This window comes from Equus quagga, chromosome 17 (assembly GCF_021613505.1).
Source record: "Equus quagga isolate Etosha38 chromosome 17, UCLA_HA_Equagga_1.0, whole genome shotgun sequence".
Classification (NCBI taxonomy): domain Eukaryota; kingdom Metazoa; phylum Chordata; class Mammalia; order Perissodactyla; family Equidae; genus Equus; species Equus quagga.
The window spans coordinates 5442652-5467701 of NC_060283.1; the positions used below are offsets into that span (position 1 = coordinate 5442652).

The 25050-nt window shown below is 37.6% G+C and overlaps 1 protein-coding gene across 1 annotated transcript in view; it reads right to left on the reverse strand.

Moving 5' to 3' along the window:
- KDM2A (lysine demethylase 2A) overlaps positions 1 to 25050 on the reverse strand; it is an 89645-nt gene that overhangs the window by 44619 nt on the left and 19976 nt on the right. The window lies entirely within an intron of this gene.

The window sequence follows — 25050 nt, forward strand, 5'->3', positions numbered from 1 at the left end:
TCACAGCAGCATTATTCATAATAGCCAAAAGGTAGAAACAACCCAAATGTCAATCAACTGGTGAATGGTTTAACAAAATGTGGTATATTTACATAATGGAGTATTATTTGGCCATAAAAAGGAATAAGTACTGATATGTCCTATTAACATAGAAGAATCTTGAAAACATTATGCTAAGTGAAAGAAGCCAAACACACACAAAAATATATTGTATAATTATGTTTACATGAAATGTCCACATTCAGCAAATCTACAGAAATAGAAAGTAGATTAGTGGTTGCAAAGGAAGTGGGAGAGGGAGAAAGTGACTGTTAATGGCATAGGTTTCTTTCAGGAGTGATGAAAATGTTCTGGAACTAGATAGTGGTGATATTTGCACAACTATGTGAATATACTAAAAACCACTGAAGTGTGTACACTTTAAACGGGTGAATTTTATGGTATGCGAGTTATGCTTCATAAGCTGTTATTTTCTAAAAAGATAATATGTTGCTTATGCTGCAAATTTACCTTTTAGTATATTTTACTTTAGCCACTGTTAAAATTTGCTGAAATTTCTTGACTACATAGACACAGGACAACTGGTGTGGGAATGCTGGAGGCAAGGGTAAAGCAGCCTATGCTAGTATGTGCTAAGAATAACCAAACCCGGAATTTAAATTCAGATACTGATAATCTAAAATTGGCTACATAGCACCTGAATTTACTTAAATATATAAGAAAATGAGACACTGGAGAAAGTTCTCTTGGAGAATGGGGGTCAGGAAAAGAGTCACAATGAGTCATAAGAAATAAAAATTAAAGGAAATAAAAATCACTGTTTCAAACCAGAGGAGAGCAAGATTCAGCTTACCAGTTTTGGGGAGAAACACTGAGGGACACCTCATCTTCTCCATATTTGGCCAAAAGCCTTCTAACACCTGACCCAGCGCCTTGGCTGCCGTTAAGTCGCAGCTCAAGAGCCAAAACAAGACCTAATTTTGGTAGACCTTTCACTTATTCCAATAATGCCATCACTGCTCAAAATATTTTTAGGTACCTTTATTTTCAGGAGAGGAGATATTTTCACTGACAATTTCTAACACGAGTTTGTGTTTTTAAAAGACATCACTCAGTTTTCTTCCTCCCCTTATTTCCTATGTGCGTCTTTGAAGAGAACTCCAAAAGATGAGTTCCAAGCAAGTCAGAGAGCAAGGGCAATACCATCGGAATAAATGTAGTTTCCCAAAATAATCACTTTTAGAAAGCACTCATTTGCACTGTAAATTCTAATATGCTTGTCAAAAAAAATCCCAGTCATGTTTTCAAACTTCAGCTTTTCCTAGGTCTACCGTTATGATTCTTCTTCAGACAAAAGGACGTAGTCACCCTGATTATCCCAACATTTCTAACGCGGTAACCAGAAGTTCCTCAGTCCTTCCTTTTTTTTTTTTTTTTACACGCTTTTGTTCTTTCAATATTCAAGAAGCAGCCTTCTTCCATCTGTACTTCCAGTTTGGAGAATATAAGGATATACAGGGAAGGCTCCTGCTCCAGCTAAGCCATGCCTATTTCTTAAAGACAACAGAAAAGTGAATTTGAATTCTTGTTTTGATTACTGCAATTGGGAAGTCAGCAATAATGTGAAAATCATTTGTGTAGGGTTTTTATTTATTTTTTTGTTTTTTTGTGAGGAAGATTGTTGCTGAGCTAACATCTGTGCCAACCTTCCTCTATTTTATGTAAGATGCTGCCACAGCGTGGTTTGACAAGCCATGCTAGGTCTGCGCCTGGGATCCGAACTTCTGAACAGTGGGCCGCCAAAGCAGAGTGCACGAACTTAACCATTACGCCATCGGGTGAGCCCCCACTTGTGATGGTTTTAATACTGTAAGAGGTTTTTTCTATCCCTCATCTTAATGTAAATCCTGATGAAAGTAAAACATCTATAGCAAATTTCTAAGTGCTTTAAAAAGATATTCAATCCTTGCAGTAACCCTAGAAATCAGGAGGCAATAACATACTCTGCTACAGGTGAAACCTAAAAGGCAAGGCTACTTTAACACTAAGGAAAGCAGCCACTAATCTCCTCCAGCCCCACCAACACTACCAAATAATTCAAAATGGTTTACTAGCATGCTGTGCTTTTTTATTCTAGTTGCTTTTCATACAGGTGATTTTAGGCAGCCTAAAGGAAGTTACTGGCCTCCCACGGATGCCCTCACTGAATCCAGTGTCACAGTAATAGCAGGCACAAACTGAGCACTGAAATCTATTCCAACCACAGCTTCACTCAAAATGTTATCCAAGAGCACAACTCACTATTGACCCCGGAAAGTACAAATTGCTTTTGAGTGAAGATGTGTAATATACCCAAAAAGTAAAACAGCAGGTAAGAGTCAGGAAATTAGGAATTTTGAGCAGGGAATATTCACTGACGCCAGCAACCATCTGCCTCTTAGATATTTAGGGGAGTGGTGAGGGGTGAGAAAGCGAGAAATCATTTTTGAAAGTCAGATAAAACCAGACTTGTCCTATAGGAAAATGGCTAAGCTAGCAGGGCTAATATATACTCTGGTGAATACAATGTGACCATTAACATGCTTATTACAACAAATAACACTGAAAAGTGCTTATGAAATACTAAGTTTAAAAATCAGCACATGAAATTGTGCCTGTAATATGGCAACATTGTTTTTAAAAAAGCATGTATAGGAAAGAAATACTGGAAGCCAACAGATCACGTTCATTAACTTTTAGTGATAGGTAATGGGTCTTCAGGTTCTCCGTTCCTTTTAATATCTAATTTTCTTTAATATTTTTATTATAAAAGTAATGTAATAGAATAAAGGACAAAAACTATATGATCATCTCAATAGATTTAGAAACAGCATTCAAAACCGCAGAGAAACAAAACTTAGCACCCTTTCATGATAAAAGACATTCAGCAAATTAGGAATAGAAGGAAATTCCCTCCAATTGATAACGGGCATCTACCAAAAAGTCACAGCTAACATCATACTTAATGGTAAAAGACTGAAAGCTTCCCCCCAAGATAAGGAAAAAGACAAGGATGTCTGCTCTCAGCACTTCTATTCAACAGTGAATTGGGAGTTTAGCCAGGTCAATTAGGCAAGAAAAAGAATACAAGTTTGGAAAGGAAAAAGTAAAACTATCTCTATTCAAAAATGACACTATCTTGGGGGCTGGCCCTGTGGCCAAATGGTTAAAGCTCTGAGTACTCTGCTCCAGTGGCCTGGGTTCACAGGTTCAAATCCCAGTCCCGGGTGCAGACCTGCTCCACTGTCAGCCATGCTGTGGAGGCATCCCACATACAAAGTACAGGAGGATTGGCACAGGTGGTAGCTTAAGGCTGATCTTCTTCATAAAAAAACAAAAAAAAGACATGATCTTATACATAGGCAGTTGTAAAGAATCCACAAAAAAAACTTTTAGAGCTAATAAAACCAGTTGTATTTCTAAACACTAGCAATAATAAATCCAAAAGTGAAATTAAGAAAACAATTCCAGGGGCTGGCCCCGTGGCCGAGTGGTTAAGTTCGCGCGCTCTGCTGCAGGCAGCCCAGTGTTTCGTCGATTCGAATCCTGAGCGTGGACATGGCACTGCTCATCAAACCACGCTGAGGCAGCGTCCCACATGCCACAGCTAGAAGGACCCACAACGAAGAATATACAACTATGTACTGGGGTGCTTTGGGGAGAAAAAGGAAAAAAATAAAATCTGGAAAAAAAAAAAAAGAAAAAGAAAACAATTCCATTTACAACAGCATGAAAAAAACACCAAGGAATCAATTTAACAAAAGGAAGCCCAAAACTTCTATACTGGAAAAATACAAAATGTTGTTGAAAGAAATTAAAGAAGAACTTCATAAGTAATCTAAATAAATAAATGGAAAAACATACCGTGTTCGTGGACTGAAAGACAACATGACAGCCACACGCTGCTTAACAGGGATACGTTCTGCGAAATGCATCGTTCGGCGATGTTGTTGCGTGAACATCAGAGAGTGTACTTACACAAACCTAGATGGTACACCCTACTACACATCTAGGCTGCATGGCACTAATCTTACGGGACTGCCGTCATACATGCGTCGTGTGCTGCACATGATTACTGCTCTGCTGTGCGGTCTTGGGCAGTTAAGTAAATCATTTAACATCTCCAGATTCTAATCTTCCTTTGGAGGTAAATAATTTAAGGTCCTTTGTATTCCAAAATAAAGTCCTCCACAATCTGATTCCTGTTAAAATCTCAGTCTTGTGCCCATGTACTTTATGCCATTTTGAAAATTTGCTACACAACAGTCCCCCAGGTCTGTCTGTCCTCATTCAAAGAATATCTAATTCTAGACTCAGCCCCCTCTGTCCCGACCAAGGACTGTGAGAGAGACCTTTTGGTGGGTTGGCAGGGTAGCCCTCCTAGGGACTTCTACATTTCCTCCTGTCCTTCCTCATGTCCTCCTGTCCCCCGATTGCCTCCAGATTAAACAAACTTCCATGTATCTCAATCAACCAGAGGTAAGAGGCAGTTCTTTCTAGAGAGCTTAGGCAATTCCCATTCCCCCAGGGGCACAAAGGAGTCAGAGACGGAAGAAGCTGTATAAAGTATGAAAAGGCTGTTGCTATTTTTCTTACTGACACTCAGAAGGGCTACTGCTCTGAAGACAGACTATGATGCCAGAGCAAAAAAACCCGCAGTAGTAATAGCAGCTAATGTTTGAGTGCTTACCATGTGCCAGGTACTGTAATAAACACTCTGCATGAATTAACACATTTAAATCCAAGATCCCATATAGGGATCATATAGATAATTATCCTCTACTTTACAAACAACGAAAATGAAGGACAGAAGTAACGCCCAAGTTCCAAAGCTGGTGACTGGCAAAAAGCTGGGATTTGAACCCAGACACTTTGGTTTTAACGCCAATAGTCCTAACCGCTGCTCTGTACCACTGAAACGAGTTTAGAATGAAACTTCAACCAGACCAATAGCTTGAGGTAGCTAGAAGTAAAACTGTCAAAGGAAAGAGACCCTAGCCAGCTGAAATGGCACTGGCAGAGAGAGGAGGTGAAGTGGTGGGACCTGTTGGCAACAAAGGAGACTGTTTATAAATTAGAAAACTATGCTTGGCAGACAGAGTTATTAGCAAAGGATTTCCCCAGGGTGGGAGGTTTCTGATATCTACTAAGGAACACTACATTTCCAGCTATGCCCTGTTTATTTAATATTCCACAATTCCTGATTACTAATTTTAGTTTTTACTTGACAAATTATTTTATTGGTCATTCGGCTATCCTGGTTGAAATAAAAATATGGCTATTCCTATAAAAATATGGCTGTTCCTAACCTGGGACCATTTTATATCACAGAGCGCTCTGAACTTAGTATATTTATTGTGTATGCTTTTAAAATTGGTTCTCATTCTCTGTATTTGCAGTCGAAGTGACATTACACACCTTCTATAAAGATGAAACTGCCAATATTTTTTACCAAGATTAATTTCTTCATCTCCTATTTTCTCTAAGATTCTGATCTACCTTACCATTACCTGAGAGAAATATTTTAATTACAGAGCCTCTTTGCTGGTGACCGTATAAGAAGTCAGGTAACAACTGGATTTTCATGAACCCACATCATGATACTACTACAAAAAAAAGTTTGGGGGCATATTTTTATAAATTTATAAAGCTATATGGATTAAATCTGAATCTTTACAACATATACCTAAGTCCCACTTGAAAGCCTTACAATGCACTTACACGCTCCAAAAGAAGAAACAAGCTCACTTATTACTCTGCCCCCTTCACAAACATATGAACACATACATATTCCAAACATCAACTGAATTTTAAAGTGTTGTTCTCATTTTCTTTCTTTCCATGTTTTTGAAAACCTAACATTACTGCAAGGTCACGCACTGCGGCAGATACATATACAGACTGATTGCTACCTATGCCCCCCTCCCTTGTGTGTGTGTGTGTGTGTGTGTATACTATAAAAATTATTATGTGAACACTTACACATTCATAAGACAGGGATACACTGAATACGGAATAATAGGCAGGTGTTTTGCATACAAAGATAAAAAGGCACAGTTCTAGCCCTCAAGGAGGTCATCGGCCAGTAGGGGGAGACAGACATAAATAAATTATAGTATTACAATTCAATGTGATGTATTGAGACAGGTAGATACAAACGTTACTGAAATCCAGGAGGAAGAACAACTAACACAGATGGGTTGGTGAAGGCTCCACATACGCAGTAACATACGAGGACATGTTTATTCATTCAACATAACTTTACTGAACATCTACTAAGTTCCAAAGACTATGGATACACTCTATGTTGCTCCTCTAGAGCAGTGACCTCTTCAAATTTTTCTGGCTTCCCCTTCACCCTACTGGATTTCTCAGAGTCTCCTTATTAGTAAGATATAGATATATAGACAGATATAACATTTTTCAAAAATAAAAGCTTATAATCTTTGTTTAGAAAATTTAATTTTTATTACACCTCATGAGAGATTTTAATGGGAATATCCTAAAACAAATACCCTAAACTCATACCCTAAAACTGTACAAAAACAGTGAAAATTAGTGCCTTGCACTTGAACTTTGGGACCAAGTTTTTATCTTTTGCTCTATGTAACACTTATTGCCCCTAAAATAGTAAAATGCCTCAACACAAGAATAAAGGGAGAACACACACTTAGTTTTAACATAAGTGTTTTAATATATTACATAGAATGTGTACTGATCAATTGACATGGCTGAAAAGGCTTGTATTTCTTTAGTTGAAAGTTCACTTAGGTCAGCCTTCAAATATGTTCTGGGCTAACTTAGACCAACTTCTGCAGAGATCAATAGCACATAGAACACATTCTCTACATAAAAAACTTTAGCAGATCACAGTAATTCCAACAACCAGCCAGAGTAACCCATAAAAGGAAGGCATCATCTTGGCAAGAAGCTTATTCACACCTAAGTCTCTCTTGATTTGGGAAGACAAAAAAAAGACAGCTGAGAAGGCAAAATGCTCAAAGAGGGATATACAACACAAAGTGACCTTTTCCCTAAAAGTTCCCTCAGAGATAGGATCAGATACCTACTATATACAGAATGATCCTAAAATTCTCTGCAAGAGTAAGGATGCACTTACCCTGACCACAAATATGCCCTCCACAAAACCAACTGGCTGAGAAACGAGTTAAAGAGCTGGATCTCTTCCACCAACATTGCCTGCTTTTCTACATACCACTTGGCATAATCAACTGTTCAGTGTGCTTGCTGCACATGAACCATCCTACCACCAGAACTCAGCAAAGGAAAAAACTGCGGCTACAAGTAGCAAAATTACCCTCTGAAATTCAGGATGAAGATAAGGCATCTCAACACCATCTTGAAGAAAAATAATCTGAGTTGAAATATTATATCAAAAGCACATTTTTGCTCCCCTAAAAGTTTTTACTAGAATATACATACACTCTTCTCCTTGGATACTGGCAAAAGCAGTACTCAGCAATATTATACTTTCCATCAACACGCAAATGTTCAATTACTTTATCCTCCAAAAGCAGACTAGTCAAACTATCAGAGAAACTGGAAATAAGCAAGTAACAGCATTTGTCAACGTCCAAGTCACCTTGAGGTTGTATTTCTTGAGTAACTGTGAAGTAAAGATGTGTAATTCCTTACTCGACCTTCTACCCCACTCTTTCAAATCTTCACTTCCTTTTGGTAGCCCCAGAACAATCTTTAAACTTAACCACTCTTACTATCTGACATTTAATGTAAGTCTAAGTGAAATCATAACCCAAAAGGAATAGAAAATGTTTGCTTTTTCTAACTATTTACGTCCTAGAACAGAAAAGAAGGGAATTTTAGAAGGCCTAATTATTAGGAAATAATCTTTAGATTATCAGCACACAGCAAAAAATGCCACCCACCACAAATGGAAACAATAATGAAATAAAAAATATTCAGTTTTTCCCTCAACTCAACCAATTTCTTAAGTTTATTTTCATTAGCCAATGAACATCCACTGAGACTCAAACACTCCCTGAACACTTCTGTTTATGGCCTGATTTGGTTCTATAGCAACAGGCACCCAGAACACAGAAACAAAGGTAAAGCCTAGGTTTTTTCACCATCTTCTGTAACTGATGCAACTATAAGTCATTAGCACGATAAATGGTGCAAGCCATGTCATTTCATTTCCTAGAAGGTAAAGATTAGTATATTTGTTAGGCAAGAACAATTTATAGAAAAAGAAAAAGCCCCTAGACATTTATCTTAAATCTAAAGGGGAAGTAAGAGTGACCTTTCCGCCAGTCACTGAGAAAGGTCTGCGAACCTTAAAGGACAGCTTGTTCTGAAGAACACTTAACTCTAGGCATGTGCTCAGTAAATGATATAAACCATGAAATGTGTCACACACGCTGCTTCTCCTAAGTCTGTAGGCGAGTATAGGGAGACAGCAAGCAGTCACCTGAAGCCAGAAGATACTGTATAAATGCAACTATTTCCAGCCTTGCTACATTCCACTCAGCAGGATGCTTTCCTCCACGACCCTTGTCTCCGGAGATGTGATTAATGCTTTGATTCATAGACAAAGGTCAATCTCTTAACCAACATATGACCTCTTTTCCAAATGGTCAAACTTGAGATTTAGAGGAGTCACGAAATTTCACGTCTGGAAATAGAAGCCCTAGAAGGAACTGGCAAAAAAATCAAGAGCTGGTATTTTATTTTATTTCATTTTACTTATTTTTTAAAGACTGGCACCTGAGCTAACATCTGTTGCCAATCTTTCTTTTCTTTTTCTTCTTCTTCTCCTTCTCCCCAAAACCCCCCAGTACATAGTTGTATATTCCAGTTGTAGGTCCTTCTGACTCTGCTGTGTGGGATGCCACCTCAGCATGGCTTGAGAAGCGGTGCTAGGTCTGCGCCCAGGATGAGAACTGGTGAAACCCTGGGCCAGTGAAGCAGAGCACACAAACTTAACCACTCAGCCATAGGGCCAGCCCCTCAAGAGCTGGTATTTTAAATTGTCTCCCACAAACACATATATTCCTCCCCTCTCCTACTACCACGACTACATTATAATCCTGGCAAGATTTCATTCCTTCTAAGCTTTCAGTCACCCACCTGTGCCAACTAAAGGTGAAGCACAGAAAACTGTCTTCACTTGTGAATTTACCTAGCAATGTTAATATAAGAGTGGCAAGTGCCTGGCTCTGTGGCCTAATGGTTAAGTTCAGCGCACTCTGCTTTGGTGGCCCAGGTTCACAAGTTCGGATCCGGGGCAGGGACCTATACCACTCATCAGCCATGCTGTGGCAGTGACCCACATATAAAATGGAGGAAGAGTGGCACAGACGTTAGCTCAGGGCTAATCTTCCTCAAGCAAAAAAGGAAGAAGATTGGGAACAGATGTTAGCTCGGGGCTAATCTTCCTTAGCAAAAAAAAAAAAAAAAAAAAGAGTGGTAAACTGACCCACAGCATTAAAAGGTCTAACACCAAGAGGAATACTTAATAAAGTAGTTATAGTCAAGCTACCAGATAGCATGTTAATGATAAATCTTTGCTAAATTTCTCCAGACTTAATTGTCACATCTAAAACAATAACAGTCACCTTCAACCAAGTTAAAATTCTTAGAAAATTCACCTTCAGGTATGATCCTATTTACTATTTATTATCTTTAGCAAAACTATGTAATGAGAACAAAGGAACTGGAGTCAGAAGTGAGTGTGGGCCTGGGTCTAGGTACTGCCACTCTGAGCTTCAAATTCCCTAAGCTTTCATTTTCTCGTGTGAAAATGTCAAGAATTTCACCTAATGCACAGGATTGTTGTGAGGTTTAAATGAGAACACATGTACAAGTTCTCTGCAAACTGTGAAGTGTCCTATACATAAAAAGAGGAGCTGTATAGAGCACTGGCGGGGTCTGGACCAGGTTTCCAGGGTTCAAATCTTGGTTCAGGCTCTCACTATATATGAGCTACTTTAATAATTAAAATAGAAGTCATTGCACAGGACTGTATGAGGATTAAAGGAAATAAAAGACATAAAGTAGCCAGCACATACTCAAAATATATCAGCAATTGTGGTTTTGAACATGAATCAACACTGGACTGGGAAACCAACTATCTTGCCCAAAAAGAATGGTCTACGTGGCTAGAGACAAGTCATACTTCATATGCCTCTTCCCAAATAGCATTAAACATCAGATAAGCTTTTCTCCTTCTTTATCATCCCAAGTGGTAGGCTTCTAATAAGTTCCCCAAGTCCACCCCTTTCAGGAGCTCTTTTATGATTCTACCATCTCTAAATCTCCTCACACCAAATGTCTAATCCTATAGATGAAATTTTATGAAATCCAACAAGTGTATCCTCTCCACCTCCACATTGCCAGCAGTTTAATATGAAATGACCATTTCTGGACGGTGTTATTTGGGAGAAGCCCCTGCTCTAAGTAGTAGAGTTGGTTCTATTTCTGGATAGAGGGAACTTGAAGGAATGGTCGTGTGTGAACAGAGGAAGTGTAGAGAGAGCAGCAATAAGCTTATAGAAGAACAAGTTTCTGAACAAGAAGACAGACTAGAGCAGAAGGCTGAAGACAGACTCAAGGAGAGAAGAGGAGTGCATGACAAAAACAGAAGGTTCCAGAACACAGTTCAATTCCTAACTCAAAAAAAATTCACACTTGCTTGCCTGTGTTACTCTAAATCTCAGAAGATGCTAAAGGAGAAGTCACCACTATATACAGTCACAGGTAACAAGAATTAGATTGTCTTAATTTGAATTACTTGGCATCTATTGGTATGATTCTCTTGTACTGTTGGGATGTAATGAGAGAAACCCTGGTGAAAGGTACGGCAATTACGTTAGAATTTCACACTGCCAAGAGAAATGGGATTAACCAAAGAAACTGAAAGGATTTAATAAATTATAATTCATTCTTCACTATACTTTTTTTTTTTTTTTAGATTTTTTTTTCATTTTTCTCCCCAAAGCCCCCTGGTACATAGTTGTATCTTCTTAGTTGTGGGTCCTTCTAGTTGTGGCATGTGGGATGCCGCCTCAGCATGGCTCGATGAGCGGTGCCATGTCCGCGCCCAGGATTCGAACCAACAAAACACTGGGCCGCCTGCGGTGGAGCGTGCAAACTTAACCACTCGGCCACGGGGCCGGCCCTTCACTATACTTCTCAGGAAGTCTGTTCAGTAATGGAAGAAAGTTCCTAAGAGAGACAGAGTAAAGAACCAGAACAGGGACCTAAAAAGCTCTTTCCCACTATTGTTCTCATGAGAATTCTAAGCTTGTGTGTCCCATGGCCTTTGTACTAGGACTCACGTGTCTTGAGTGCATACTACAGGCTGAGTACTGTCTAAGACACAATAGAAATAGAAGAGAGTTGCTATTTTCAAGAAGCTCACAATTTGGAAAACAAAACTCAATTAAGAAAAGTCTAGAGGCACAGGCAAGAGAAGAATCAGAACAAGAACTTAGAGTAGGTTTAGACAACTCAGTTTCACACAGGTGAGTGTTGCTAAGAAATGCTATAGCTAAATATCAATGTGGCTAGATGTTACATCTTCTATTATAATAATAGCTCACAAGAATGCTTCCTATGTACTAAGCACTTTCAAGCCCATTTTTCTAGCTCATTTAATCCTCACAACAACTTTCATTTTTCTAGCTCATTTAATCCTCACAACAACCTTATGAAGTAACATAGTAAAATGTCAATTTTAGTTATGAAGAAAGTAAGAATCAAAACGGTTGGGTAACTTGAGCCAGGAGTACTTAACAAGTAGCCAAGGTGGGACTCAAATCCAGGTCCAACTGTTATTAAAAACAAGCCTACATTCTATTCAAATTCATAGAAGCAGAAAGTAAAATGGTGGTTGCCAGGGACTAGGGGGAGAGGGAAATGGGGAGTTGCTGTTCAATGTGTATGAAGTTTCAGTTACCCAAAATGAAAAAAGTCTAGAGGGGCTGGCCCTGTGGCTGAGTGGTTAAGTTCACGCGCTCTGCTTTGGCGGCCCAGGGTTTCACCGGTTCGGATCCTAGGCGCAGACATAGCACTGCTCACCAAGCCATGCTGAGGCGGCGTCCCACACACTACAGCTAGAAGGACCCACAACTAAAAATATACAACTATGTACTGGGGGCCTTTGGGGAGAAAAAAGGAAAAATAAAATCTTAAAAAAAAAAGTTCTAGAGATCTGTTGTACAACATTGTGCTCATAGTTAACAATTCTGTACACTTAAAAATTTATTAAGAGTACAGATATCACGTTATATTATTTTACCACACACACAAGAGCGTGACTTCCCCTCCATGGCAAAAAAAAAAAAAAAAAAAAAGCCTACTTTCTTAACCCCTACACTAGAAGTTTTCAAACTTTCTGGTCTCAGGAACCCCTTACACTCTTAAAAATTACTGAGGACCCCAAACACTGTTTGTTTATGTCGGTTATATATGTCAATATTTACTGATTACAAACTAAAAACTGAGGAATTTTATAAATATATATAATTGCAAACCAAGACAACCAACTGTACTTGTATTTCCACATGAGCTCAATGAAAACTCCAGGATTTCAATGTAATGATTCACTGCACCACACAGAGGTTAAAGAGATTATAGCAGGTATAATCAAAAGGTGCTAGTAAGAGCACAATATGAGTACTGAAAACTGAGTTAATCTCTGAAAAAAACTCATTTATATCCTACCGCCTTAGGAAATTCTAGAAAACACAAGAATACACAAATACACATTCTATTAGCCCTGAGAGCAACGTCATCATCACACATCATGTAGTTCTGGAAACCTCCACTGTATTTCTGGAAAAATCTCCACTTATTAGAGAATGAGAGAGAAAAAAGGCAAGCAACATCTTAGTATTACTATGAAAATAATTTTGACTTCACAGACCTCTGTAAAAGAACCCTGGGTATATACCATACTTTGAGAACCACTGTTCCATATCACTCTTTTTTAAACCATGAGTTATAAAAATCAAGTGGGATCATATACGCATTTTTTTAATGAAATAACAGAATAGAATGAAATGGAAAATATCAGAAAACACAATATGGGTAAGTACCATTTCCTGTCACTTTTCTTACAGTTATGTATATCCATATGTATGACAGTAATAGGTTGTAACATGAAGTGTATTTCCTACTGCAGGCCAGTCAAGAACTGTGAAAAACACTGTGCTGTAACATACGAATTTCTCTATTCTACTGTCAAAGAAAAGGCTATACACACATAACCTATAATCTTAGACTGCTGAGAATTTGTGATATGCTGGATATTCTCCAACATGCAGGCAATTAAAGGTTTCAGATGGACAAAATTTCTATGGATTCAAGACAGTCACAGTTCACCTTACTATGATATGCTGTTGCTACAGCCATCACTAAAGCTTTTCCCAACACCTTCTCCACCAGTCAATTCATGCAAAAAAGGAAGGCAAGAGAGGTTACCCAAGTTCCATCAGACACAGAGAAAGGTGCTCTTTCCTTCCCTCTAAACAGAGCTATTGCTCTTAATCACAGGATTTACTTCCTAAATGAAAAGTCTGCCTTCACCGCAAACTGGTCAACAATCACTTTGTTGCTGGCATTATGGTTATTGCTCTCATCCTGAATCTATAGGATTTCTTGGGTCAAAACAGCAGCATTCAGACAATGGTTCAAGTTGTAGATCTCTCTTCATATCCTGGCAAAAGCAGGCCTGCATCTGGCAAACTGTAACAAATGGAAACAGCACATAGTGAAAGGCAGAGCCTGTCTGCACCAACAGCTGAAGCTCCACCCATAGCCTGGGCACAATCCAGGACACTCAGAGATCTCAACAATGGTCTCCTGAGAGGCCACAAAGACAAACTCTACTGAAGGCAGCGGGTGAAATATAACATCACCGCCTCTTCCTCTCTACCAGAACTGAACTACAGAATTTTATTTCAGAAAGAGTTTCTCTCCCAATTACTGCAAACAGACCAACAGAAACCTGAGGAAAATTATCAGAGAAAAGGCAGTGAGGCAGAGTTAAACTGACTGATGCATTATAATTACATATACTTTTTAAAAACTGTGGTAACATGCATATAACGTAAGATTTCTCATTTTAACCATTTTTAAGTGTACAGTTCAGCGGCACTCAGTACATTCACACTGTTAGGCAACCATCACCACTAATCATCTCCCAAACTTATACAGCATCCCATACTGAAATTCTATACTTAGTAGCATATACTTTTTCAATGATCCTATTTTTCTCATATGAACATACCCTAAACTGCAAATGCACCCCCTGCCAAGGACAGACCCAATTCTACTACTGTCTTCAAATTTAGAGGAAAAAAGGCAAATTCCACGAAAGTAAAGAACTTTCTTTTCACTGCTGTCTCCCCAGAACCCAGCATATGCCTGACAAATATAGATTCAAATATTTCATTTGTTACATGACCAAAGTACTATCCCACAGATCAATTAATAACTGCAAAGGGAAAAACATACCTTTACAATGGAAAGATTCCATATAAATATCATAATGATGGATACATGTCATTATACATTTGTCAAAACCCATACAGAGTACAACAAAAAAAGTGGATCCTACTGTAAACTAAGGACTTTGGGTGATAATGTTGTGTCATTGTAGGTTCATCAATTGATAACAAATATACCACTCTGGTGAGGGATTTTGATAGGGGAAGAAGCTTTGTGCATACAGCAGCACGGAATATATGAGAAATCTCTGTACCTTCTGCTCAATTTTGCTATGAATCTAAAACAGCCCTAAAAAATAGTCTATCTTTTTAATGTATGTCCACACAAAAATCTGCACACAAATGTTTACAGCAGTTTTATTTATAATTGCCAAAACTTAGATGCAATCAAGATGTCTTTCAATAGGTGAACAGATAAACAAACTGTGGTACAGCCATACAATGGAATGTTATTCAGCAAGAAAAAGAAATGAATTGTCAAGACAGAGACATGAAGGTAATCTTAAATGTATATCGCTAAGTGAAGGAAGGCAGACTGAAAAGGTTACATACTATATTTGGAATCTAACTATATGACATTCTAGAAAAGGCAAAACTACAGTGACAGTGAAAACATCAGTAGCTGCTGGTGTGAGAGGAAGGGGGAGAGGGATGACTAAGGAGAGCATAGTAGATTTTTAGGACAGTGAAACTATTCTGTATGATACTGTAATGGTGGATACATGACATTATGCACTTGTCAAAAGCCACAGAACTATAAACACAAAGAGCGAAACGAACCCTAATGTAAATTATGGACTTCGGGCGATAATGTTGTGTCAATGCAGGTTCATCAACTGTAACAAATGTACCACACTAACGCAAGACGTTAATAATAGGGGAAACTGGGGGGCAGAGAAGGGGTATGTGCAAACTCTCTGTACTTTCTGCTCAATTTTTCCACAAATCTAAACCTGCTTTAAAAATAAAGTCTATTAGTTTAAAAAAAAACAAGTCCATGTCACAAAAAAATAGAGGGACTGTTTAGAGTCAGCAAACTTTTACTGTAAAGGGCCAAAGAGTATTTCAAGCTTTGTGGGACACATGGTCTCTATCACAACTACTCAACTCTGCCACTGCAGCAGGAAAGCAGCCACAGACAACACACGAATGAATAAGTATGGCTTTATTTACAGCACTGAAATTTCAATTTCATATGGTTTTCGTACGTCATGAAATACTATTCTTTTTTTCCAACCATTTAAAAATGTAAAAACCAAAGAATTGAAAACAGGTATTTAAAAAAATACTTGTAAACAAATGTTCATAACAGCACTATTAAAAATAGCCAAGGGGGCCAGCCCCATGGCCAAGTGGTTAAGTTCGCGTGTTCTGCTTCGGTGGCCTGGGGTTCACCAGTTTGGGTCCTGGACACAGACCTACATGCTGCTCATTAAGCCATGCTGTGGTGGCATCCCACACAGGGGAACTAGAACGACTTACAACAAGGATAAACAACTATGTACTGGGGCTTTGGGGAGGAAAAAATAAAAAGACTCACAACAGATGTTAGTTCAGGGCCAATCTTTAAATTAATTAATTAATTAATTAATTAAAAATAGCCAAAAGGTGGAAACAACCCAAACGTCAATCAATGAATGAAGGGATAAACAAAATGTGATATATATCCACAAGAATGAAGTATTATTCAGCCATAAAAAGGAATGGAATACTGATACATGCTACAACGTAAATGAACCCCAAAAACATGTTAAGTGGAAGAAGCCAGGCACAAAAGGTCACTTATTATATGATTCACACCTACATGAAACATCCAGAATAGGTTAATCCATAGAGGCAGAAAGTCAACTAGGGCTTACCAGGAGCTGGGGGGTTGGCGGGGGGCGGTGGTACAGAGCTTCTTTTTTGGGTACTTAAAATGTATTGGAACTAGATAGAGGTGACAAATTACACAATATATGGAATGTACAAAATGCCAATGAACTGTACACTTTAAAATGGTTAATGGTTAATTTTATGTTATGTGAATTTTACTTCAGTTTTTAAAAACAATACAGGAAAAGAATGTAAAAACTATTCTTAATCAACAATCCAAAGTAACATATGCACCCCTATGTTTGTTGCAGTACTACTCACAATAGCCAAGACATGGAAACAATCCAAGTGCCAATCGACTGACGATTGGATAAAGAAGATGTGGTATACACACACACACACACACACACACACACACACACACACACACAATGGAATACTACTCAGCCATAAAAAAGACAAATTCATCCCATTTGCAATAACATGGAAGGACCTGGAGGGAATTATGCTAAGCAAAACGAGCCAGATTGAGAAAGACAAACACCAGATGATTTCACTCATATGTAGAATATAAACAAACACATGGACAAAGAAAACAGTTCAGTGGTTACCAGGGGAAGGTGCGGGAGGGGGAGGGCACAGGGGTGAAGGGGAGCACTTATGTGGTGACAGACAAGAAATAATGTACAACTGAAATCTCATATCAATGTAAACTATTATGAACTCAATTAAAAAAAAACAAACTATTCTTATCTGGTGGGCTGTACAAAAACAGGTGACTAGCCAGACTTGTCACGTGGGTTGCAGTACGCCAACCTCTATTCCAGATTAAGAGAGACGAAGCAGTCATAATTTTTTTTCTTCTTCTTCTCCCCAAAGCCCCCAAGCACATAGTTGCACATTCTAGCTATAGGTCCTTCTAGTTCTACTATGTGGTATGCCACCTCAGCATAGCTTGATGAGTGGTACTAGGTCCATGCCCAGGATTCAAACTGGTGAAACCCTGGGCCACCGAAGGGGAGTGTGTAAACCCAACCACTTGGCCGTGGGGCCAGCCCCCGGGAGTCATAATTAAATGCAATGCATAAACCTGGATTGAATCTACAATTGAAAAAAGTCAGAAAAAAGCTATTTAGGACATTTAGGAAAATGTGAATATTAGATATCATGATTATTTTCATTTTCTTAGGTATGACAACAGATTTGTAGTAAGGTCATATCCTTATTCTTAGTAGAGGCATGCTGAAATATTTAGGGGTAACGTGTCATGATATGCAAATAACTTTCAAATAATTCAGCCCCAAAAAAGTATACACAGAAATAAAGAAATGTCACCATTTTTAAAAAACAATTGGGAACACTAGGTGAAGGATATACAAACGTACACTCTACTACTCTTTCAACTTTCTCTGTTAGAACTTTTTCAAAATAAAAAAGTTTGGGGGGAAATGTATTTCATGAACGTAGAAAACTGGCTCTAGACAGATGAATACAGTTTGCCGACATATTAAGCCTCATGTCCCACATTCCTTGGGAGTAAGGGATTGTAAGAACTGGGTTGAGGAATATGGCTGGTTCCAGGGTCCTTTGCTGGGACAGAAAAGCACTGCTTTTCCAAGGACAGGCTTAATCAGGTAGGAAGACTGGCAGGACCTGTTTCTTGTAAACATGGGTGTAAGAGGCACCATGAGTACTACAAGAAGAATTTCCAGGAAACAAGACATGTATGCAAGCATGCACATCACATACACACACACACAAATTTGGCACTATAATCCTATATTCCCACTGACTTATAAATTTTTTCCCAAGGGGAAAAAAATCTGACCATAGAAGTTAAATAATGGCTTAAACATTCTTATTAAACTAAAATCACTCAACATCTATGGAATGACCCATATGAAATTCACAGCAAGAAAAAAGAAGTACTTATCCCTGGTGTAGGTTGTTGAAGACCAGGAGGGTCCAACAGAAAGATAATGTGAGCCACATACGTAATTTTTCTCTAGTAGCCATATTCTTTTAAAAGTGAAATTAATTTTAATAATATATTTTATTTAATCCAATAAGTCATTTCATATGTAATCAATAATAGCATTTTAATATGCCATATTAAAAAATATGGTGGCAAAATTTTCACATTTTTGAGAAAAAGAAATATCATTTCTTACTTGTCAGACTAACAAACAATATCTTTGACTCCTAGTTGTGGAACTTAAGGTAAAGTGAGAGACCATGAATTTCATACATTCTGCTCTATTTATGGCAGGAAAAGCAAATGTGTACTGTCGAGCTAAACAGCTGGAGCTATGTTTATTTCTTCTAGCTTATTCCCTTTGATTAAACCTTTCTAGGGTTATGAACAATTCTATAATTTGGCCCAAGATCTGACACTACATAAGATATTGTTGAATTTTGCTATCCTTTGGTTAGTGAGCCTGTAAATACAGATTCTACTGACTAGTAATTGTAATATTTAATAAATTGTAATATTTAAATATTTAAAAAATTACTAGTCACTATCTTATTCTTAATGTATGAAGAAGAAAATATACACACGTGTGTATGTGTCTGTGTACGTGTGTGTATACAAAGGCAAAGACAACAACATGGAAGGATACATGAACTGATAAAATGGTTACTTCTGGGGAAAGGACTGAGGTTGAATAAGGGGCTCTTTAGCCTTATCTGTAATACTTTAATTTTATATGTAAATTTATATATATTTTAATAAAGCATTCATGTTTTATTTGTATAATTAAAAAGCAGTCAGATTTGAAATACACAGAACTAGCTGGTAACATAACTTAAGTTTTGAAAATTCTAACAGATACCATTGATTGCAATTTCATTGTTTGCAAAGGTCTGTGCCTGGGATCCAAACCTGTGAACCCAGGCCACCAAGGCAGAGCGGGCCAAACTCAACCACTACACCATGGAGCTGGCTTCCCCAATAGCCCAGTTTTTATGTGTCACCATACATATATACCCTTTTATCCCTTCCGCCCTCCTCCCATACCCTTCTCCTCTGCACACACACTACACTGCCAGTACTTGTTTTGCATGGTCCTAATATGCACAGATTTCAGTTACCACAGTTTAATTAAATAATACCAGCCGCTCAACAAGACAGTTCAAGTTTCAGTTACCATGGTATGTGAACTGTGAGTAGTTGCATCAAGTACAAACTTTACTGCTAGTTCTTCAGTCCACAAATCACTATGTAAATAACAGATGTCCAGCACGATGAGCGGCCAATCACATCACTTCTTTTAAAGTCTGTTGGTGATAAGTCACTGGGTATGTTACTCAGTTTACATACAAACAAAGCATGTAGTTACATTGCCTCCTAGTCTCCCAGTGATAAACCCACATCACATTTTACAAAAATGGATACTCAAAAGAGGGAATTGGCCTACAAAGATGAATAAGAAGAAAAGAAATAAAAAGTGATAATGCTAGAAGTGAAATCTGAATAGAAAATAAATGGAGTTATATGCATCAGAGGAACTAAGTGCAAGCAAACTTATCAACATAAGCAAGGAGAGTGATTATGATAAAAAGAATGAAGATGTCCTAGAGGAACTTACAACAGCAAAAAACATACAGGAACTCTCAAAGCTATTTCACGACATTTAAAGTGCAAAGGACAGAGCCAGCCCTGATGGCCTAGTGGTTAATGTTTGGCACTTTCCACGGTACCACACCACTCTTCTGTCAGTAGCCATGCTGTGGCAGTGGCTCACATAGAAGAACTAGAAGGACTCACAATTGGAATATACAACTATGTACTGGGGCTTTGGAGAGGAAAGAAAGAAAGAAAGTGCAAAGGATAAAAAGTTGGAAGCCAAGACATCCAAAAGACGTTTGTTCCATATCATAAGTTTCACAACAGGAAGGAGGTAATAAGCACTATTCAAAGTACTTTGAAAAGTTTTTAACAAAGAAATAAAACACTTCAATATTCAATGTTTCTAATGCTTTAAATTACACAGTATACCAAATAAATATCAGTTTTGCTGTTTTTTCATTTCTCCATATATTTGTAACCAACAATGAAACAGCTTTTAACATTTTGACAAAAACTGTCAAGGTCACATCACAATTTTTCCCATTGATCATCTTGCACGGTTTCAGTTTGCAGGGTCATTTTTTTTTTTTTTTTTTAATTTAAAGTAATTTCTTTTTTTTTTTTTTAAATTTTTTTTTTTTCCTTTTTCTCCCCAAACCCCCCCCCCCCCGGTACATAGCTGTATATTCTTCGTTGTGGGTCCTTCTAGTTGTGGTATGTGGGATGCTGCCTCAGCGTGGTTTGATGAGCGGTGCCATGTCCGCACCCAGGATTCGAACCAGCGAAACACTGGGCCACCTGCCGCGGAGCGCGCGAACTTAACCACTCCGCCACGGGGCCAGCCCCCTGCAGGGTCATTTTTACAGTCACATGCTACCATGCAAAGTGAGGACTGCCTGTACATATATATGTGGATATATATGAGTGTATATGTGTGTGTGCTTATATATATATGTATGCATTTTTTTCCCATTTATTCCCAAATCATCTGAGAGTTAAGTTGCATATATTATGGCCTTTTGAGCCTTAATGTTTAAGTGTTTATTTTCTAAGAATAAGGATATTTTTTAACTTAACCACAGAACAATCGTCAACTTCAGTAAATTCTGTAAGTTACTTTTTAAGAACCTATCTACTCTTTATGAAAGACAGCTGGAATCAATAATACCTGCTGTTCAAAGTCAAAGATAGCAGCTATGAAATTTATACATTAGTTTTTCAGATGTAATACCTTTCAGGCAATTAAGTAGTTTAACTTAGAGGTGTAAGACAGTGTCAACAGTAAAAGTAAATAGATAAAAATAAAGTAAATGGATAAAGAAAACTGCCTAAAGTCAGTCAAATATTCAATTCAATAACCGAATAATTACTGAATTACTTCCTAGGTATAAAAGGAATACAAAATAAATTTTTATAACCCTCACTTTAAAATATATTACAATCCTTTCAGGAATTCAACAATTACAAATGGAACATCACTGCAAAGCAAAGGAAACCATCAACAAAATGAAAAGATAACCTAACAATTGGGAGAAGATATTTGCAAACCATGTATCTGAAAAGGGGTTAATATCCAAAATATACAAAGAACTCGTACATCTCAACAACAAAAAAACTAACAACCCAATTAAAAAATGGGCAAAAGATCTGAACAGAGATTTCTCCAAAGAAGATATACAGATGGCCAACAGGCACATGAAAAGATGTTCAACATCATTAGCCATCAGGGAGATGGAAATCAAAACTACAATGAGCTATCGCCTCATTTCTGTCAGAATGGCTATAATTAATAAGACAGGAAACAATAAGTGTTGGAGAGGATGTGGAGAGAAGGGAACCCTCACACACTGTTGGTGGGAGTGCAAACTGGTGCAGCCACAATGGAAAACAGTATGGAGATTCCTCAAAAAATTAAAAATAGATCTACCAAATGATCCAGCTATTTCACTGCTGGGTATTTATCCAAAGAACAAGAAAACACAAATGTATAAAGATATGTTCATCGCAGCACTATTCACAATAGCCAAGACTTGGAAGCAACCTAGGTGCCCATGAATGGACAAATGGATAAAGCAGACGTCGTATATATACACAATGGAATACTACTCAGCCATAAGAAACAATGAAATCTGGCCATTTGTGACAACACGGATGGACCTTGAGGGTACTATGCTAAGTGAAATAAGTCAGATCAGAAGGAGAAAGTCAAATACTGTATGATCTCACTCATAAGTAGAAGATAAAAACGACGACAAACACATAGCAACAGAGACTGGACTGGTGGTTACCAGAGGGGAAGGGGGGAGTGAGGGGAGTGAAAGGGGTGATTAGGCACATGCATGTGGTGATGGATTGTAATTAGTCTTTGGGTCGTGAACATGTTGTAATCTACACAGAAATCAACATATAATGATGTACACCTGAAATCTATATAATGTTATAAACCAATGCTACCGCAATAAAAAAAAAGGAACATCATGATGCTACACAAAAATGTTAAATTAAATATACCATAGGGTTTAAAGACACAGTACAAAAAAAAATATGTCACAAGTAGATAGGGAGAGAATATATTCAATTGAATTCATTATATGTTTTAGCATCTACCATGTGTTAAAATTATTTACCAGAATATTGTCAACAATTCTGGTAAATAAGACTATCATGGTTCCTGCCCTCAGAATCTAGAGAAAATAAGTGGAAAGACAACTAGGGTATTATTTGCTATGACAGCAGAAGAATCTAATGTTAAAGCAATAGGGAGAATAGGAATCTTATCCAGCAGGAAAGGAGAGAGATGTCAAAAATTTCCCACAGGATGTAACATCTAAGCTGAAACCTGAAGGATAAATAGAAGTAAAGAGAGGAGGACAAGCGTTCAACTCAGAAAGAACTGCATATGCAAAGGTCCCAAAATAAAAGAGGCCAGAGAACTTTAAGAAAAGAGAAAGTAGCTGAGTACAGTATCATTTTCAGGTCATGGGAAAAGAAAGAGGGAGAATATGGTGTCATGGAAAGAAATTCAACCTGAAGGAAAAAGACCTGGTTTCCGGGCCTTGCTCTACCACTTAGTAGTTGTATAACTTTAAGACAAGTCATTTTACCTCTCTGGGCATATTCTCCCTCAAAGGGTTGTCTTGAGGATCAAATTTTAAAGAGCATGAAATAAATCATAGGAGGGAAAAAATGATGAAAAAATTCCACTCACCAAAATATATTGTTAAGAAAATAAAATGATAAGTCACAGACTGGGAAAAAGTATTTGCAGCACAGAGGTCTAAGAAAGAACTTGTATCCAAATATATGAGAACTACAAATGACAAATAAAAGATGAACAAACCAATAGAAAAGGGGGCAAAAGACTTGAATAGACACTTCATCAAAGATGATACACGAATGGCCAATAAGCATATGAAAAGGCACTCAACATCAGAGAAATACACATTAAAGTCATGAGATACTACCTCACACTCAGCAGAATGGCTAACATCACAAACCAAATGCTGGCAAGGATGCGGAGCAAGTGCAGCTCTCATGCATCACCGGCGGGAGTATAAAACTGAACGGCACTTTAAATAGTTTGGCAATTTCTTATAAAGTTGCACACACGTTTACCATATGACCCAACAATTACTCCTTTGTATTTTCTCAAGAAAGTGATATGTCCACATCAAGACTTGTACAAGAATATTTATCACAGTCTTATTCATAATAGCCCAAAACTCAAAACCTAAAATGTCCATCAAAAAGAGAACAAATTGTGGGTGTATATACACACAATGGAATATATTCAGTAATAAAAAAGAACAAACTATGGGAACACACAGACAGATCTCAAAAACATAATGTTAAGTGAAAGAAGCCCCCCACAGAAGAGCACATGCTGTGATTCCATATACATGAAAACCAAACAGGCAAATTCGTCTGTGATGACAGAAGTCAGATACAGGGATGAAACGGGACACTAACTGCAAAGGGGGACAAGAGAACTTCCATGAAGATGGACATATTCTCTATCTATATCTTGTTTCAAATAGTGATTACACTGTCAAAACTCACCAAACTGAACACAAGACCTGTACATTTTATTGTATGTTACATATATCTCAATTTCTTTAAAAAATGACACTATGGGTATGCAACCACAAAATCCAGAAAGCGGGGAATTCTACAAGACAAGGGATCACACTTTCCCACAAGAAAAACACAAAGGGGAGAAGTGACCTACAGGTTAAGAGAGACTTCAGACACATATCAACCATGCACAACATGTGGATGGACCCGTCTGACTCATGATTCGAACCATTTTTTTTTTAAACAGATAATTAGGGAAATTTGAACAATGAAGATATCAAGAAACTGTTCATTGTTTTACTGTGTTACTGGTAATGTGGTTATGCTTTTAGAAAGGCTTTATATTATAGAGAAATACGGAAAAATCTCACAATCTTGGGTAGAACAAGACAAATACAAAAGAATACACTCTGTATTATTCCATTTTTTAAAAGTTCAAAATCAAGTAAAACTAAATTATAGTGCTAGAAGTCTCAACTGGGGAAGAAAAACAAATTAGTGATTGGAAGGGGCATGAAGAAGCTTCTGAGGTGGCGGCAATTCCAAATCTCATTGAGTGTTAGTTACGTTAGTTACAAGGGTATTATTCACTTTGCAATCATTCACTGAACTATAAACTTATGTTTTATGTTCTTTTCTGTATGTGCATTATACTTAATAAATAGTAAGGTTTTTTCTTTTAACAAATACTAAGTTTTACTAAAAGCTTAGATAAACCTAACTGAAGTATATACAGATGAAATAAATAAAACTGTCTGGGATTTAATTCAAAATAATTGAGAGTGGAGGATACAGATGAAAGAATTCTGTGTTGATGATTGTCACAGCTGGTGATGGGTATACGGGAGTTCATTACACTATAGTTTACTTGGTGTATGTTTAAATTTTTCCACACTAAGTTCTTCGATGTTCATAACCTTAACTATTGCATTTCTAAGAATGATAAGGATATACTCAGAAACATAAGAAAAACACAATTATGCTCACTGCATTTTTATTTTTAAGGCCCCCCAAAAGTTTTTTGACTACTGAACAAAAGGTTACTGAACAACCTAATGT